Consider the following 20,628-nt stretch of genomic DNA (forward strand, 5'->3'; position numbering starts at 1 on the left):
TGATCAATAAACACTCTCAAACCAGATCTCAGTCTCCAAACTGAAAGCTTCTGAGATTCTTTATGAAGTCTTAGAAACACAATGACATATTTCAGGAAACTTGGCTGAACCCCAGGCTTGCTTTCTTGAACACATCAACTCTGAATGAAATAGTTTATTGCCTCATTATAACAATTCCCTTCTATTCTGTGCTATAGAACAAAGCTTTAAGAAAAACCAACTTTTGGATGTCTGTCACTCAATTTTTTCACATGTAGGTTTTAAGATGATCTCAACATCATACTGAATGCTGATTTCTAATCAACAGTATTACAGAAGGGTTCTATTTCATTGAGTTAAATATTTTCCCTTACCCACAAAATGTATTTATAGTAAATAAAAGTAGGTTTTTAACAAGATAAAGATCACTTTTCTAAGTTTTTGTTATTGCAAACAATAACTGAATTTAAATGAAATTAGTCATTTATAATTAACTTGCAAATAATTTATCTTCAAAGCTTCAGTTATTTTTTTCATTTTAAAAAATAGTGTTTTGGGACTTCCCTGGCGGTCCAGTGGTTGAGACTTCGCCTTCCAATGCAGGGGGTGCAGGTTCGATTCCTGGTCAGGGAGCTAAGATCCCGCATGCCTCGCTGCCAAAAACCAAAACATAAAACAGAAGCGATATTGTAACAAATTCTTTAAAATGACTCTAAAAATGGTCCACAAAAAAAAAATAAAAAAAAAAAATAGTGTTTTGAACGTTTACTTTGTTAATGTGACTCAATGTAACCTTTCTTTAAGGCTTTTTATCTTTTCTATTACAGAAGTCCTCAGTATTTACCTCTTTCTAAATTTGCTTGCCCTGCCCCCTTAAATTCAATAATACTATAGAAAGAAAAATAAAAACACATCATACACTGGAGGAAAAAAAGTTACATTTTCTTCCTAACCTCCCGAAAAGGAAGAGGTGAGAAGAAAATTAAACATTTTAAACTACATAACCTGATGCGGGTATCTAGAATGTGCTCTGTAGCAAATAGTTATGGAAGCTTGTTATACAATGGCATATGTAGGTGGGATCCCTGTGGTCTATGTGTGATTGTAAATCATTTTAAGTTAAGCAGTTACTGAAATTGCTTTATCTGATGGGGACTAGGAAACATTGCAAGTGACACAGACACAGGTTCAAAGTGATAAAACTTCCATGTAAAAGTGGCCTTAAGGTTAGTTGTGTATGTGAAATAAAGAGTGATAACTGGAACAAACTGCATGAGTTCTCCTAATGGTGAAACAAAATTCCTCTATTGCTTTATATTAATACAATATTCTACATAACATTTCAGTTCATTAAGCTAAGAGGTTTACAGAAAAAATTTCTGTAAGTGATGCAGTGCAATATAACAATCATCAAATATGAAGAACTGTCTTCTCAGATATCAATCTGGTGTGACTCATTTTACTGTAAACAATCATATGAATTTAAAATAAAAAAAGCTTTATATAGAAACATATATACCTAGCCGCAGGCACTCTTGTTCAGTCAGAGACAATATTATTGACCAGACCTAACTATTCCAACTATAATAACTATAAGCAAATATCTTTTAGAGAAATCTCAACAGCTATTGAATTACTGGACCAAGTCTGCAAGTTCTGACAATCTTGGTTATGTTGTTGTCTCAATATAATCATTTAGGTTTTGTTAGAAAAGTTAATAGTATTAAAGTACCACAATATAAAATGAGAGGAGAGGAGGAAATATTACTTATATTGAATTAATGTTGAATATATGATTTTGTAAAACGCTAGCCTAATTAATATCCATAGGAAGAAAGTAATTTTTCATAAATTAGGATGTCATTATTCAAAAAAAATTTTAAGTTGCCTGAATACCCAAATAAATACACATTGAATAATAACAATAGCCAACTATTACATAGCATTTAACATGTTCCAGACACTACAGTAAGTGATTTACATATTTTAAATCATATTATCTCAAAACAACCCTAGGTAGTAGAAGCTATTATAATTCCCATCTTATAGATAAAGAAACTGAGTTTAAGTAATTTACCAAAAGTCACACAGCCAATATTTGGGAAAACTATGATTCAAACTCAGGCCTTTATGCTCCAGAATTCATGCCCTTTACCGTAAAACTTTTAAGCAATTCATTTGCAACAGTACCTATTGAAAGAAATCGATAAGGGAATATATTTCTTTATATAAAAAGGACTACTAGCCACAATAACTGAAATTATGAGACTTTTCTATTACTTTGTTATGTCTAAGGTGTTACACAAACAGATGTTGGAGAAATATTGCATATTGGAGAAAAGTAAAGAACATCAATTAACACAAATATTTCAGCTGAATATATACATGGCTTTAGCATCCTCTCTCTTGATAATTCAATATGTATGCTGTACCTTAGGTGTACTTAACCTGGAGAATGTGCTCTGAACACTTAGTGCCTTGACAAATATTATATTTATGTAACTATCAATTCATTTATAAAGTGTTTTTCCCTAGGGTTTACTAGAAGTCAATCAATTTTAGTCTCTGGAAGAGAACAAAAATATGAAATAGAAAAATGAGTAAATTAATTGGAAAGCAGAATTGCTGAATTCTCTTGTTTTAGTGGAATATTAACTACAGTTCAGTTATATTTCTCCTGTTCTGAAATATATTTCTACTTGGTATCTAAAACCTCAGGAATTTCTATATTTGAGTAACCCTAACATAGATATACACGAAGCACTTAAGTATTCTGCAACCATCACATGCAAAGTAGATCCCAATCAGCCAGCTGCGTTTACCACATACCGATCTAGGCATTCAGCCAGCTATCACCTGCATATATTTCTCAGAAAATCGTATAACACCTGATGATTCTCCTAGCAGATCTGCACACACATTTAATAAGAAAAGACCACTGAACACCAGAGAACACCAGATTTGGAAATTCTTGGTATAAAAAATAGATGGTGGAAAGTTGAGTAGGAAGAGAAGGAAGTGGACACACAGTGGCCTCACAGCATGACATGACCTAGGTAGATTGACCATAACCTGGAGTCTGGTCTTCAGTCTCTCAAGGCCAGAAACTGGGACATAATACTGTACTCAGAAATAAGTGATAAAATTACTCTAGCTAAATTCTCACCAAAAATATGTATAATTAAGAACATCAACTTATTGATTTCCACATTTCCTCCAATATTTTGAGCCAAATGATTGGATCAGTAGGTGATTGATGGCACAGAATTAAGGCAAAGCCCAAGGGCTGACATGGTGAATATTTTACTGGAGCCATGATGAGGTCTAAAAAATATATGTTTGCCCACAGCAAAAAACACTTTGCTCATGAATGAACTGAGTCCCCCAAATGTCATATCTTTCTTCCTGGATAACGCTTAATCTGAAAGTCCAAAATTTGCTTCTCTTCAAGGAGCTTCTCTGTACAAGCCAATCCATTTTTCCTTTAACTACAGTTTTCTAAGTAGGTCTAGAGAATGTGATTTCTATTCTCAATAGATTTTTGTTTTATTTTGTTTTATTCTCAAAGAGCAAACATGTTTCTCCAAGTTCTTTAGAGGCACCTTCTCCATTATATGGTCTGATCAAAATATTAATATAAGGTTGAATAATTCAAGTTTTAAGTAAAGCCCAGGTCAATTCACAGTAGATCAATAATACCTGGGTTAATGCCATCAAAGAATCCACAAAGGCCAGTCTGAGTCAACGTAGTTTCTTAAAATGTTTCTTTCTTCTCATCCTCAATGTGTTTGTTTCTCTGGCTTATATTTCTCCTGCTGATCTAAAAACACATGAATTTCCCCAACATCACATTACCATCTTCATTTTTCTTTCTACTGTTTCTCAAGAGGAATCTCCTTCAATTCTATCACCACCACACCCCAGCAGGTGACCTACAAATCTCTATTTCAAGCACTAACTTCTCTCAGCATTTCAAAATATCTATGTCACATGGATCACGCTACCTCCAACTTTCAATCTTCAACATAAATTCATCACCTTCCCAGATTATTAAATTTTCCACATTATTAAAGGACAGAAAGAATATGAATTACAGTCCTCCCTCGGTATCTGTGGGGGGGATTGGTTCCAGGACCCACGTAGATACAAAAATCCATGTATGCTCAAGTCTTATAGTGGGCCCTCCGTGACCACTGGTTCGGCATCACATATTCAACCAACCTCAGATCCTGTATGGAGTTTGCAATCCACAGTTGGTTGAATCCGTGAATGTGCAACCCACAGATACAGAGGGCCTACTTTATATTTTTTGAAAAAAATCCAGGTATAAGTGTACCTGCGCATTTCAAACCCGTGTTGTTCAAGGGTCAACTGTTTTTGTACTATCCAAGCAGAGTCCTACCTGGTCCCGTTTGCTTGCTCTATTTTTTTCTGCTTTTCCTGTACTTGGGAATTTTCAGATCCCAGAACAAGCAGTGGGCCATTGTGGAAAGAACCTTAAAGTAATATTCAGCTTTCATGCTTTATAGCTTCCCCTCCACTTGTATGGAATGGGTCTACAGGGACTCTTCATATAATTGTATGCACCATCAGGAAAAGGACTTACTGGCAAAGTCAAACAGTAACCAATGGTGCTTCAGAAAAGTTATATTTTGCCACAGATAAAATTATAAGCATATAGAAAGGGCAGCAGTCCTGAGTTTACCACTGTCCCCTCTATAAATGTTATAGGACTTTTAAACTTTGGGGATTACCAAGTTTACCCTCCCATTTTGTAAGAAAGTGATTGAGGTTTAAAGAGGTTATATAAATTGTCCAAAAGTCAAGGAGCTAATTATCCATGTCTTCAAATTCTTCAATTCCTTTTTAATCTCTCCATTTACCCTCAGATGCTAGAAGAGTGTTCTGAGACAGTGAACTCCAGAAAGATGCATTCTTCCTAGAAATCTAGCCATTTGTATTAAATTTGTCTGGGAACTCAGGGAAAAGGGAGACAGTTACTCACACTTTGTTTCTGTGAATTTAAGTGGCAGAAAATGGAATAGTGCAATGAGATAAAGAGCAGGAAAGAGACTGGGACAAATAATTCAGTTAGATAACTGAGCCCTTTTTAGCACCATAATCCATGGGATAGTTCCTCATTTCTCCCAAGTATTTAGAGTCATTAAACATTGGTATAGTTTCCCAGCTTCATCCCCACCTTTTTTCCTATCAATTCCTGACATTCAAGTATAATATTCTTTAAAAAGTTAGGTAATAAATATTATTAACAGAAAATACTACATACTATATACAGCAAACATTAAATGTACAGCCTGGAATACACATTGAAATTTCTTAGATGGTTTTAGCTATAAAACTCATTGCCATTATCTCTAACCATTGATGTTTTATTTAGTTTTCTAAATGGACCTACAAAACTTCAGGGCACCAGAATGTCGTTCCCAACTTTCCCAGGATTCCACTGCACATGGGGAATCCTGGATGCAGTCAAGAGGTCACAGTCATTGGCTCAGGTTCTGCTTCCAGATCACTTGGGCTGTGAACTTTCATGTCTCAAATTCCAGTAGTAAATTTTACACCACATAATTCCATGACATCACTCCAAAGCAGAGGAGCTGTATCACTTTTATTGATAACTGCCATTTGTTTCCTCATTTTCTATCTTTTTTTGGAGAGGTGGAAATAGAATCAATTTCCCTTTCTATAAGTTCTCCAAAGGCTCTTCACCCTACTCAGTCAGTCCTCCATTGATGACCTTCTTTATATCCTACCCCTATATCACAGTCTTACTATGCTTTTAATTTCCAGAGAGAATAAAAATTCCTACCTGCACTAGTGAATATCAGATTCAACTATGTTTATATGAGAGATAACTGTCAAATGATGGTAATAGACATAGTTTCTTTAAAATTAATTAATTAATTAATTTTTTTGGCTGTGTTGGGTCTTCGTTTCTGTGCGAGGGCTTTCTCTAGTTGCGGCGAGCGGGGGCCACTCTTCATCACGGTGCTTCAGTTTTTATTTGGGTATAAACACATGCACATATACACAGATTCACATATTTATTCATAGGTTTGCACACACACACACATACGCACACACACCCCAGCCTGATTGTAGCATTATTATCTTCCATAAAATAACAATAAAGGAAACAAAATAAACAATTACAGAAACTATTTGTTAGCTTTTTCGTTTCTACTGCAACTGCACTTAAGTCCATCTATGCCTATATCTGCAACTGAGAGCCCTGCTCAAAGAAATAAGGCATCAGCTCCTATTTGATATATTCCTAGGTCTTGGCTGAGAGCATTTCATCAGAGACGAACTGCACCTAATGCAATCACCAGAATTAAAGCAGTTAAGAGAATGCAGCTCCCTGCCAAGAAACTCTGCCATATTGTGCTCTCATTCACTTGCCATTCCAGAAAGTATGTAACTAGTACTAATAAGTTACTGGCTGTAGTTCCAGAAAGAGCAGCAAGAACAAAAATGCTGACCTTGGTACATTTGTCCTCACTCTACAATCCATGAAATTCTCACTGATTGATCTACAAGGTAATGCATCCATCCATTCCATTATCTTTCTCTCCAAGGGCCTTTTAGGAACTTTCAAAATCAATGTAATTCTGTAAATGAATCTCCATCAATATGACTATAAATATGAAAACAGGAAGAGTTGTCATATTTTAACTGACCAAAAAACATGGGGGGAGGGTAATTCTAACACGATGATCCAATTTTACTTCAGGAAAATAATGTAATTACTATAAAAATAATAGGTATTACATTAATGAAAGTTTATTTAAAACTTTTTAAGGTTCCAAATTTTAAGTTAAAGATGACTCAAAGCATTTCCCTAATTTAGGCTTACATGTAGTTAAATTCTAAACATATATATAGATATGGAAAAATTAAATGAGTGGGTATTTTTCAGTGGAAATTAGAATAAGGGACACATTTCAGTTGCTTATAATTCTGAAACTATTATATAGAAGAAAAAGATGATTTGGTATGTAAATTGTGGTACATATGGGAAAATAATCTATTTTAATGATGAAGTTTTGTAACAAAATGCTTTTTCATAAGAAAGGCAAAATTGAGCCTGACAATACATCTTTTAATTTGAGTGTAATTTTTCAAACAAAATGATTTTTCTCAGCGTTTTTCTGTTTAAATTCCCAGAGACAAATTGAGTTTTTCAGATTTTTGTTTAGCAAAGAAATGTTTTTGCTGTAGATAAACATAAAAATATACACTGTGTATCTTTATACATGTGTGTGTAATAGAGCTAGATGTGCATACACACAAGTCATAATGGTAAAGAAATGACTACCTGAATGAGCCATTTCTCCTAGAAAGGCCAGCACTTCCAGATATACAAGAAAGGAATACACACATACACACACACACACACACCCCTACATATTATTACTGTCATTTTTAAAAATGAAATGTGCTTAACACTTTTCAGGCAAAGGCAGCATTTATTTCAGAGGTGGATGACGACTTTATTTTGGAAGGTTAGTAACAGACCACTTTAGATTTACAAAGTTAGTCCCAGGGCCTAGTACACAACAAAGGTTGAAAGTAAAATTGTCCTGCAGAATAAAAATTTGGGGGTTTGAGAAAGGTAATTTGAGAGAAGTTAGGAAGAAAGATCTTGAGGATTAGGTGGACTACTAGAGAAAGGCACCTGTTGAAAAATGCTCTAGGTAGGGAGACGTGAGAAAACATAAGATATTTAATATATTCAGGTTGATATTGTTGGCGTGTTGTAATTCTTATCCATTATCCTGAATCTTTCATTTACAAAATGCTAATAACAATAGCTGGTTTTAGTTGATTTCTTTGTAGAAGGGGCGTAACGAAGAAAAAGTCGGGTAGAGAGAAAAGAGCAATTGCAGAAGCAATGATAGATAAATAAATAAGAATATAGTAGGAGAAGGAATTCAGAATTAAAGGTGTCTGGACAATATAAATTCCTCGAGAATTCTCAGCAATAATGAAGAGAGTGCTGGTTTCACACTATACATGAGCTATTTTAAGTGGATATTAGAGGAAGATTTGGGGCTACTCAGGATACCCAAAACATCTGACATCTATCATTCATCTTTGGTACTAGTTAGAGATATTAAGCACAAAATATTGCTGTGTTACAAAAACTGATAATTTAGTGTAATACGAATGTAAAATGAGGTAAGCAAAAGAATAATCTTTTTTCTGTATCTCACAGTAAGTAGCATGTGGACTTCAAATTAGGCACACCTAACTGGATTATCACACTGAGAGAGATTATAAAATGTGCTTGTCTTAGCTCTGGTTGCTATAACAAAGTACTAGACTGGGTGGCTTAAACAACAGACATTTATATCTCACAGTTCTGGAGGCTGAGAAGCTCGAGATTAGGGTGGCAGCATGGTCTGGTTCTGGTGAGGGCCTTCTTCCTGCCTTGTAGATAGACGGCTGTCTTCTTGCTGGATCCTCACACGGCAGAGAGAGAGGAAGCAAGCTCTCTGGTGTCTCTTCTTATAAAGATGTTAATCCCATCATAAGGGCTCCACTATCAGGACCTCTTCTAAACCTAATCACCTCTCAAAGGCTCCACCTCCAAATCACCGGGGTCTAGGGCTTCAATACATGAATTTAGGAAAGACACAATTTAGTCAATAGCAGTTCCTAATGACAAAAACTGCTTATACATTATATATACGTATATGTATATATGTGTGTATGTATGTATATGTACACATATATGTATATACACACACATACATATATTAAACATATTCATACATATAGGAACATATATGTATATATGTGTAATATGCAGCTTTTTAATTGAGCGTATCTGCTTCTCTATAAACTTACTCTGTAAACAGTCTACTCTACATAGCTCACACTTTACACACTTTCTACCCCAGCATGTATAGGCGTGCACACGCGCACTCACACACATACTTGCACACAAACACAGGATAAACTACTAAGTGAAAGTGTAACTTGTAACAAAATAATTGTTTCCCTGGGGAAAGTGTCAAGGTCCAGATAAAACACTCAGAGGTGGATTCTTTTAAGGTAGTGATTAGCATTCATCTAAGAGGTGATGCTCCCCAGCCCCAGGATGTGTGGTACATGGGAAGTGTTTTGTAAGAGGATATGAACAGTGAGCTTAGACAGTGTACAAGTTCTTTCTGAGTCAACTTTATAATGGTGCTCAACTATTTTGAATAAAACATTGAGACTGCCCAGAAAATCAAAGATAATTACTGAATAAAAATAGAAGTGAATCCTAATTTCAAATCAAAATATTTTAATATTGTGCTTTTAATTCCTCTTCTTCCATAATATTGGAGAAACTCAAGAGTTGATTGTATTTGTGTGAGTAAACTAATATACAAAGAAAATATGCTTTAAGGCAGTGATGGTATTTTAGAAACACTTATCCATCCATTCATTCATTCAGCAAATACTTAGTGAATGCCAACCATGTCTTGAATACTATACTAGGCACAAGGAAGTCAATACTAGGCACAAGGAAGACAAAAATAAGTGAGTCTTACCTGTTCTCAAACAGTATCTGATCCTATGTTAGTAAGAGAGAACCCACTCTAACGGAGCAGCATGATATACTATGATAGAGGTAGACTGGGACTGCTGTGACTTCTCAGAGATGATTTCAAGTTAGAAAAGACTTCCAAGAATGAAAACCCTGATGTGAGAGAAGGAACTGGCTAGATGAAGGAGTAGGAGACAGGTAGACAGAACTCAGTAGGAACATGACAGTCTATGCGTTGGAGATGGAAGAAGATAACTGGGCGGAGTGCTGGGGGTCACTCCTTGCTTCCACAAAAACATCTCTGTTTTTGTCTGTTTTTTGAGTTTTATCTAACATTGTACTTCAGTGAAGTTTCATGAAAATAAAAAAGATCAAGAGCTTGTAATAAGGAACTGTTAGGACTTTGAAATAGCCAGAACTGAGAGGGCATGTGTGAAACTGGTATAACATTAACAGAATTGGCAAAGAGCAAATTGTAAAATTGATTAAATGAGAACCTAAGTATAACAGGATGAGATGGAACTTTCCTCTTATATAAGGATAAAAGACTCTAATCCAAACTGGCACCATCACACCTCAGTAGGAAAACAAAAAGAGAGAGAGCCATATACTTAACACTAGGTATGGTTTCTCTTATAACGCAAGCACAGGTTGGGTGTGTCAACAAAAAGCAAAATTCTTCTTACTCACAATAATGATAAAATCTATTGTTCTAAACAGAACAAGATCAAGGCCAGGCTAGTAAGAAAAAACACATTTTTCTTAACTTAATTTTTTTCCATGTGAACTTTCCTCTTGATGTGATTGATATGTTCACATCTTAGGTAACTTGGTAAAGGCTAACACTCGCTAGTGGAAGATACAACTGGAATTAATGCCACTTCCCATCTCCTATAGACTGAATGTTTGTGTCCTATCCCCAAATTCTTGTGTTGAAATCCTAACCCACAGTGTGATGGTATTAGAAGGTGGGGCCTTTGGAAGGTGATTAGGTCATGAGGGCAGAGCCTCTTGAATGGGATTAGTGCTGTTACAAAAAAGACTCCAGAGAACTCCCTTGCTCCCTTCTGCCACGTGAGGACATAGCAAAAAGATGGTCATCTATGAACCAGGAAGCAGGCTTTCACCATATACTGAATCAGTAGTACCTTGGTCTTGAGTTTCTCAGCCTCCAGAACTGTAAGAAATAAATGTCTGTTGTTTATAAGCCATCCAACCTAAAGTTTTTTCATATCAGCCTGAAGGGACTAAGACACCATCCTAGACCCCTTATGGCATGATCAGAGGAGAGCTCCATTAGCATTTGGCCGAATCTTAGAGTGTCATCCAATTTTGCAAGACTTGGATGAAATCTCCTCCGCCTGTGAGACAGGGGAAGTACCTTGAGGGAAGGAATAAAAACCCCAGCACAATGGATTTAAATGGATAGCTGATGAGGGAAGGAAAGGTAAAAGGGACTACTGGCCTTAGTCTGAAAAGGTTTTCACTTTCATAATACAGACTACTAAGTCTATATACTGTGTCTGTCTTTGTTCCTCAACTCATGCACTAACATTCTGAGAGCAATGTGGCCCTCTGGCTGCAGGATCTATATTACCTATATCGTAGTCTAGTGTGTTTATTCTGAAGGAAATGAGCAAGGCAAGATGGCCTAAGGAAGTGATGATAGACTTAGAGGCACAACTACAGAAGTGGGGTGTCAGCTTCACCAAACCACCTCCACCCCTCACGGGGTAGATTATAAAGTGAAATCACCACTGATTATCAACAGTATCCAAGAGATCCATAAGATGACAGTGGAAGAAGAGATCATCTAAATATAAAAACAGCAAGATCAGGAAAAGAAACAACTGGATATCTAGATTAAAAAAGAACAGTAAAAGGACTTGATCATGAAGCTGCTAGAGGACCACTGAAGGATTTATGTGGAAGAACATAGATGTATGTGTATGTGTATATATATATATATATATATATATATATATATATATATACACACACACTTGACAGCATTATATGTCCTCTTCCTCCATATAGACTTATTCATCAATGTTTGAAAATATGTGTCTTGCTTAAAAAGCTTATTCCCATTGCCAAAGCCTCAGATCTATCTCTATAGATAGATAGATAGATAGACACATAAATAAATACATAAATAGATATATAATCGATATAGATGATATAGTAGTAGATATAGATATGTTCAAGAACTGTGAGGCGTCTTGAGATTTTAACATCTTTGCAAACTAATTTATCCTGACAGTTTTATTAATGCTGCAGAAGATACGAGACTCCTGGATCAGAAACAAAGGACTTTATTATTCACAGCACAGGAGGCAACATGAACTTCATGTTCACAGGGGTTCCTATTGGTGTATTGCCTAGGTGAATGCTACACATAAAGTCGGTTTGTGTTGCAGCTGAGTAGCCCTAAGTACCTGCATTCTTATAAAGCCCTAATCTTATAAAGGGGGCTACAAGCAAACTTGCCCAATCTTTGTCTTGGAAGGACATATTATTTTTATTATCCTGGACAGCAAACTTATCTGTTTTCTACCTCAAGGAAATACTGCTTGTTATACAAACTTCCCATATTTTCCAGAATAAAAGCTTATATAAGATATGCAGAAATGAAACAGACAAATGGTGAATTTTATGTGTGTATGTGCATTTTCTTCTAATTACTTCATAATTTCTAATGTTTAGTTCTTTAATCCATATGAACTTTAAGGTCTCAGAAGACATTTGCTGTTACTTATAGCAAAGCATCCTAAATAAAGCAGAGAAGTGGACTATTCTAGCTATATAATTATGTATCAGTGTGTACACACAGGCATGGAAAGGAGACCAGAAATAACAGAGATCAAACAGTTGGCAGTAGATACCTATAGAGAGGTGTCCATAAGTCAGTGTATTCAAAGGGCTTTCATATTTTGTTTCAAGTGTCTACATGTTTGTCTCTTATACAAATAAAACATGGATTACATAAGTATTAGTCAGCTTTCTCTAGGTGATGCTGAGGTTACAAAGAATCTCAAGTTATCGGTACACAATAGTAGTAAATCTTCATTTCTAACAGAGTTATGCTGGGTTCACTATGGTCCTGTTCTACATTTCAGAAAATAAGCTGAAAAAATATCAGCTACCTAAAATATAGGTTTCTGCATAGGCCTGGAATATATCCCATTCTCTTATATTTCAATGGCGAAAGCAATGACCACAGATAAAGTCAGTGAGGCAGGCTTATTTAATCTATTTTCAGGGAAGGTTAGGAAAACAATTAGGAACAATAGTAAAATAATACCATGTGCAACTTTTAAGAAAAATAAAGGGTAATTTTTTAAATGATGTTAGAATAAAAGAAAAAATAAGGGAGAAAATAAGGGAAAAAAGAAAAGAAGGAAGGAAGGAAGGAGGGAGATATAGCTACTGTGTTGCTAATAAGCTGGATATCAACCAGACTGGAGACAGAGAGACCACCTTCAAGGTTCTTGCTGTTATCTATACAGAAAATGACAAACTGCTAGGAGGCATATCCAGTAATGAGGTAGGACCTATAGTGATATGACTTTCATCATTCTTAAAGAAACAGAATCTAAGAAAATTTTTACAATGAAGATGATGAAAAGATCAAATATTAAATATATTAATTATAGGATGAAATCACTGAATAAATTGTTAATCAAGGTAAATTTTCCCTGTGTGAAAATTCAACTATTTACCCAAAGTCAACACAGTAGCATTTTCAACATTCTAATTTATTATTACATTAAATAAAAGGGTTATAAATTGTGATGTATACTAAAGTTATAAGAATAGACATATTGGAATAACTCAAATAATTTGTAGTATTGCCTATCTATGAAGCAAATGTTGCTATCTCATTATTTTAAGATATTAAAATAATGTTATGGACTGAATGTCTGTGTCCTCTCAAAATTTATATATTGAAGCCCTCACCCCCAGTGTATTGGTATCTGGAGATAGGACCTTGGGAGGTACTTGGGTCAGGATGGCAGGGCCTTGGTCTGATGAAATTAGTGCCCTTACAAGAAGAGACACAAGAGAGCTGACCCCAGCATATGAGCACACAGAGAGAAGGTGGATATGTGAGACGCCACCAGAAGTTGACAATGCTGGCACCCTGATCTCAGATTTCTGCCTCCATAACTGTGAGAAAATAAATTTTTATAATGTAAGGCACTCATTCTATGGTATTTTGTTATGGCAGCCCAAGCTGACTAAGATTTGTTAACAAAATAAATAGGAGTCCAGACATGGCAGACCAAAAACAACAATTAAAAAAAACCCTTCAAAGTGTTTCAATATTTGAAAGGATTCAATATTTGAAAGTATGTAAATAATGGATAAATAACACTCTTCTTTGGGAACCAAGCTTCTTTGGGAACCAAGTCTTATCTATCTAGCCCAAATAATGCAAAAAGCACTTGCCAAACTGGAGTGTTTAGATAATATCACATATCTTTTTACAATTTGATTTTGTGCTTTCCTCAGCTAATGTGAAGAACAGATTTTTTTCAAACAGATTGGTTAATGCCTGTTACTACAGCCAACACAGTATGGCTCCTTATGCTACGCTCTACTGAATGTTGAATGAATGAATGATTTCATTTTTACTTCAAGGTAGACTGTAAGTCCCCATGAATCTGTCTTGTCACCCCTCAGCTCCTGGACTTTCTAAAATGCTTTTCATCTACATAGATTCACTCTATACCCTATTTAAAGTATAGAAAAAACTCAGGCTGTTACAATATCCATTTCACTATTAAAAGCTGCTCTACTTATGCACAAAGGTGAAGAGAAGATGGGACCAGTCTTACCAGTGACCCGTGTGGATGACAGTGAGCACTGGGGATAATAAAAAAGAACAATAACTAACATTTATTGAGCACTTTATATGTGCCAGTCATGGTATTAAGAATCTTATAATAAACATTTAACTGTTAAAATAACCCTCTGACAAAGATACTGTTATTATTGCCACTTTACAAATGAGGAAACTGAAGTTAAAGGAATTTAAGTAAATGTCTGGGTTATTTACTACCCATCATAGACATGATCACATAAAAAAGAAACCAAAGCTGGACAAAAATACAGATTAAGACACAGCTACCGACAGAGGAACCAAGATGGCGGAGTAGAAGGACGTGCTCTCACTCCCTCTTGCAAAAACACCAGAATCACAACTAGTTGCTGTACAATCATCGACAGGAAGACACTAGAACTCACCAAAAAAGATACCCCACATCGAAAGACAACGGAGAAGCCACAATGAGACGGTAGGAGGGGCGCAATCAGAGTAAAATCAAATCCCATAGCTGCTGGGTGGGTGACTCACAGACTGGAGAACACTTATACCACAGAAGTCCACCCACTGGAGTGAAGGTTCTGAGCCCCATGTCAGGCTTCCCAACCTGGGGGTCTGGCAATGGAAGGATGAATTCATAGAGAATCAGACTTTGCAGCCTACTGGGAATTGATTGCAGGACTTCGACAGGACTGGGGGAAACAGAGACCCCACTCTTGGAGGGCGCACACAAAATAGTGTGCACATCGGGACCCAGGGGAAGGAGCAGTGACCCCGGGGGAGACTGAACCAGGCCTACCTGCTAGTGTTGGAAGGTCTCCTGCAGAGGCGGGGGGTGGCTCTGTTTCACCATGGGGACAAGGACATTGGCAGCAGAAGTTCTGGGAAGTACTCCTTGGTGTGAGCCCTCCAAGTCTGTCATTAGTCCCACCAAAGAGCCCAGGTAGGCTCCAGTGTTGGGTTGCCTCAGGAAAAACAACTAACAGGGAGGGAACCCAGCCCCACCCATCAACAGTCAAGTGGATTAAAGTTTTATTGAGCTCTGACCACCACAGCAACAGTCAGCTCTACCCACCACCAGGGACTCCCATCAAGCCTCTTAGATAGCCTCAACCACCAGAGGGCAGACAGCAGGAGCAAGAAAAACTATAATCCTGCAGCCTGTGGAACAAAAACCACATTCACAGAAAGATAGACACGATGAAAAGGCAGAGGGCTATATACCAGATGAAGGAACAAGATAAAACCCCAGAAAAACAACTAAATGAAGTGGAGATAGGCAACCTTCCAGAAAAAGAATTCAGAATAATGATAGTGAAGATGATCCAGGACCTCGGAATAAGAATGGAGGCAAAGATCGAGAAGATGCAAGAAATGTTTAACAAAGACCTAGAAGAATTAAAGAACAAACAAACAGAGATGAACAATACAATAACTGCAATGAAAACTACACTAGAAGGAATCAATAGCAGAATAACTGAGGCAGAAGAATGGATAAGTGACCTGGAAGACAGAATGGTGGAATTCACTGCTGCAGAACAGACTAAAGAAAAAAGAATGAAAAGAAATGAAGACAGCCTAAGAGACCTCTGGGACAACATTAAACGCAACAACATTCGCATTATAGGGGTCCCAGAAGGAGAAGAGAGAGAGAAAGGACCAGAGAAAATATTTGAAGAGATTATAATCGAAAACTTCCCTAACGTGGGAAAGGAAATAGCCACCCAAGTCCAGGAAGCGCAGCGAGTCCCATACAGGATAAACCCAAGGAGAAACACGCCGAGACACATAGTAATCAAATTGGCAAAAATTAAAGACAAAGAAAAATTATTGAAAGCAGCAAGGGAAAAATGACAAATAACATACAAGGGAACTCCCATAAGGTTAACAGCTGATTTCTCAGCAGAAACTCTACAAGCCAGAAGGGAGAGGCATGATATATTTAAAGTGATGAAAGGGAAGAACCTGCAACCAAGATTACTCTACCCGGCAAGGATCTCATTCAGATTTGATGGAGAAATCAAAAGCTTTACAGACAAGCAAAAGCTAAGAGAATTCAGCACCACCAAACCAGCTCTACAACAAATGCTAAAGGAATTCTCTAAGTGGGAAACACAAGAGAAGAAAAGGACCTACAAAAACAAACCCAAAACAATTAAGAAAATGGTCATAGGAACATACATATTGCTAATTACCTTAAACGTGAATGGATTAAATGCTCCAACCAAAAGACACAGGCTTGGTAAATGGATACAAAGACAAGACCCATATATATGCTGTCTACAAGAGACCCACTTCAGACCTAGGGACACATTCAGACTGAAAGTGAGGGGATGGAAAAAGATATTCCATGCAAATGGAAATCAAAAGAAAGCTGGAGTAGCTATACTCATATCAGATAAAATAGACTTAAAAATAAAGAATGTTACAAGAGACAAGGAAGGACACTACATAATGATCAAGGGATCAATCCAAGAAGAAGATGTAACAATTATAAATATATATGCACCCAACATAGGAGCACCTCAATGCATAAGGCAACTGCTAACAGCTATAAAAGAGGAAATTGACAGTAACACAATAATAGTGGGGGACTTTAACACCTCACTTACACCAATGGACAGATCATCCAAAATGAAAATAAATAAGGAAACAGAAGCTTTAAATGACACAATAGACCAGATAGATTTAATTGATATTTATAGGACATTCCATCCAAAAACAGCAGATTACACTTTCTTCTCAAGCGCACACGGAACATTCTCCAGGATAGATCACATCTTGGTTCACAAATCAAGCCTCAGTAAATTTAAGAAAATTGAAATCATATCAAGCATCTTTTCTGACCACAACGCTATGAGATTAGAAATGAATTACAGGGAAAAAAACGTAAAAAACACAAACACATGGAGGCTAAACAACACACTACTTAATAACCAAGAGATCACTGAAGAAATCAAAGAGGAAATAAAAAAATACCTAGAGACAAATGACAATGAAAACACAACGATCCAAAACCTATGGGATGCAGCAAAAGCAGTTCTAAGAGGGAAGTTTATAGCTATACAAGCCTACCTCAAGAAACAAGAAAAATCTCCACTAAACAATCTAACCTTACACCTAAAGGAACTAGAGAAAGAAGAACAAACAAAACTCAAAGTTAGCAGAAGGAAAGAAATCATAAAGATCAGAGTGGAAATAAATGAAATAGAAACAAAGAAAACAATAGCAAAGATCAATAAAACTAAAAGCTGGTTCTTTGAGAAGATAAACAAAATTGATAAGCCATTAGCCAGACTCATCAAAAAAAAGAGGGAGAGGACTCAAATCAATAAAATTAGAAATGAAAAAGGAGAAGTTACAACAGACACCGCAGAAATACAAAACATCCTAAGAGACTACTACAAGCAACTCTATGCCAATAAAATGGACAACCTGGAAGAAATGGACAAATTCTTAGAAAGGTATAACCTTCCAAGACTGAACCAGGAAGAAACAGAAAATATGAACAGACCAATCACAAGTAATGAAATAGGAACTGTGATTAAAAATCTTCCAACAAACAAAAGTCCAGGACCAGACGGCTTCACAGGTGAATTCTATCAAACATTTAGAGAAGAGCTAACACCCATCCTTCTCAAACTCTTCCAAAAAATTGCAGAGGAAGCAACACTCCCATACTCATTCTATGAGGCCACCATCACCCTGATACCAAAACCAGACAAAGATACTACAAAAAAAGAAAATTACACACCAATATCACTGATGAATATAGATACAAAAATCCTCAACAAAATATTGGTAAACAGAATCCAACAACACATTAAAAAGATCATACACCACGATCAAGTGGGATTTATCCCAGGGATGCAAGGATTCTTCAATATACGCAAATCAATCAATGTGATCCACCATATTTACAAATTGAAGAATAAAAACCATATGATCATCTCAATAGATGCAGAAAAAGCTTTTGACAAAATTCAACACCCATTTATGATAAAAACTCTCCAGAAAGTGGGCATAGAGAGAACCTACCTGAAATTAATAAAGGCCATATATGACAAACCCACAGCAAACATCATTCTCAATGTTGAAAAACTGGAAGCATTTCCTCTAAGATCAGGAACAAGACAAGGATGTCCACTCTCACCACTATTATTCAACATAGTTTTGGAAGTCCTAGCCACGGCAATCAGAGAAGAAAAAGAAATAAAAGGAATACAAATTGGAAAAGAAGAAGTAAAACTGTCACTGTTTGCAGATGACATGATACTATACATAGAGAATCCTAAAAATGCCACCAGAAAACTACTAGAGCTAATCAATGAATTTGGTAAAGTTGCAGGATACAAAATTAATGCACAGAAATCTCTTGCATTCCTATACACTAATGATGAAAAATCTGAAAGAGAAATTATGGAAACACTCCCATTTACCATTGCAACAAAAAGAATAAAATACCTAGGAATAAACCTACCTAGGGAGACAAAAGACCTGTATGCAGAAAACTATAAGACACTGATGAAAGAAATTAAAGATGATACCAACATATGGAGAGATATACCATGTTCTTGGATTGGAAGAATCAATATTGTGAAAATGACTATACTACCCAAAGCAATCTACAGATTCAATGCAATCCCTATCAAATTACCAATGGCATTTTTTACGGAACTAGAACAAATCATCTTAAAATTTGTATGGAGACACAAAAGACCCCGAATAGCCAAAGCAGTCTTGAGGGAAAAAAACGGAGCTGGAGGAATCAGACTCCCTGACTTCAGACTATACTACAAAGATACAGTAATCAAGACAATATGGTACTGGCACAAAAACAGAAACATAGATCAATGGAACAAGATAGAAAGCCCAGAGATAAACCCACGCACCTATGGTCAACTAATCTATGACAAAGGAGGCAGATATACAATGGAGAAAAGACAGTCTCTTCAATAAGTGGTGCTGGGAAAACTGGACAGCTACATGTAAAAGAATGAAATTAGAACACTCCCTAACACCACACACAAAAATAAACTCAAAATGGATTCGAGACCTAAATGTAAGACCGGACACTATAAAACTCTCAGAGGAAAACATAGGAAGAACACTCTTTGACATCAATCACAGCAAGATGTTTTTTGATCCACCTCCTAGAGTAATGGAAATAAAAACAAAAATAAACAAATGGGACCTAATGAAACTTCAAAGCTTTTGCACAGCAAAGGAAACCATAAACAGATGAAAAGACAACCCTCAGAATGGGAGAAAATATTTGCAAACGAATCAACGGACAAAGGATTAATCTCCAAAATATATAAACAGTTCATTCAGCTCAATATTAAAGAAACAAACAACCCAATCCAAAAATGGGCAGAAGACCTAAATAGACATTTCTCCAAAGAAGATATACAGATGGCCAAGAAGCACATGAAAAGATGCTCAACATCACTAATGATTAGAGAAATGCAAATCAAAACTACAATGAGGTATCACCTCACACCAGTTAGAATGGGCATCATCAGAAAATCTACAAACAACAAATGCTGGAGAGGGTGTGGAGAAAAGGGAATCCTCTTGCACTGTTGGTGGGAATGTAAATGGATACAGCCACTATGGAGAACAGTATGGAGGTTCCTTGAAAAACTAAAAATAGATTTACCATATGATCCAGCAATCCCACTACTGGGCGTATACCCAGAGAAAACCATAATTCAAAAAGACACATGCACTCCAATGTTCATTGCAGCACTATTTACAATAGCCAGGACATGGAAGCAACCTAAATGCCCATCGACAGACGAATGGATAAAGAAGATGTGGTACGTATATACAATGGAATATTACTCAGCCATAAAAAGGAACGAAATTGAGTCATTTGTTGAGACGTGGATGGATCTAGAGACTGTCATACAGAGTGAAGTAAGTCAAAAAGAGAAAAACAAATATTGTATACTAACGCATGTATGTGGAAACTAGAAAAATGATACAGATGAACCGGTTTGCAGGGCAGAAGTTGAGACACAGATGTAGAGAACAGACATATGGACACCAAGGGGGGAAAACTGCGGTGGGGTGGAGATGGTGGTGTGCTGAATTGGGAGATTGGGATTGACACGTATACACTGATGTGTATAAAATTGATGACTAATAAGAACCTGCAGTATAAAAAAACAAAGAAACAAAACAACTACTACTAAACTTTCATTTGGAAATATGTTAATATAAATGTTTCAGACATTATGTGAAATTTCTAAAA

This window comes from Eubalaena glacialis, chromosome 6 (assembly GCF_028564815.1).
Source record: "Eubalaena glacialis isolate mEubGla1 chromosome 6, mEubGla1.1.hap2.+ XY, whole genome shotgun sequence".
NCBI lineage: Eukaryota > Metazoa > Chordata > Mammalia > Artiodactyla > Balaenidae > Eubalaena > Eubalaena glacialis.